Source organism: Penaeus monodon, chromosome 24 (assembly GCF_015228065.2).
Source record: "Penaeus monodon isolate SGIC_2016 chromosome 24, NSTDA_Pmon_1, whole genome shotgun sequence".
In the NCBI taxonomy this organism is placed as follows: domain Eukaryota; kingdom Metazoa; phylum Arthropoda; class Malacostraca; order Decapoda; family Penaeidae; genus Penaeus; species Penaeus monodon.
This window is the reverse complement of record NC_051409.1, coordinates 26,558,532-26,558,809: the sequence shown is the minus strand read 5'-3', so window position 1 is coordinate 26,558,809 and position 278 is coordinate 26,558,532. Positions and strand designations below refer to the sequence as shown.

The 278-nt window shown below is 35.6% G+C and overlaps 1 protein-coding gene across 2 annotated transcripts in view; it reads right to left on the bottom strand.

The window, feature by feature from the left end:
• Positions 1-278, bottom strand: part of LOC119588696 (eukaryotic translation initiation factor 3 subunit B-like) — a 9,251-nt gene that overhangs the window by 1,748 nt on the left and 7,225 nt on the right. The gene's annotated exons all lie outside the window — the stretch shown is intronic.

Genomic DNA, 278 nt, shown 5'->3' with positions numbered 1-278 from the left:
AGAAAGAAAGAAAGAAAGTACTGGAAGAGCAAAGTCCTCTGGCAATGCTCAGTTTTAATATAATTACACCAATATTTAAAGAAAAAGTGTTCAGTAGACTCCTCTTTTATGACACATTGCAATGGAAGCAAGTTCTGTAACATATTCCTAGATCAGTATTCAAATAATTCAGAAACAAAATCACCTCAACAGGGCCCTTGGTCTTGGGAAACCCCCACAAGCTTACACCAGTTAATTAATAACACTGGAAATAACATTTCCTCTGCTTTCAAGGTTAT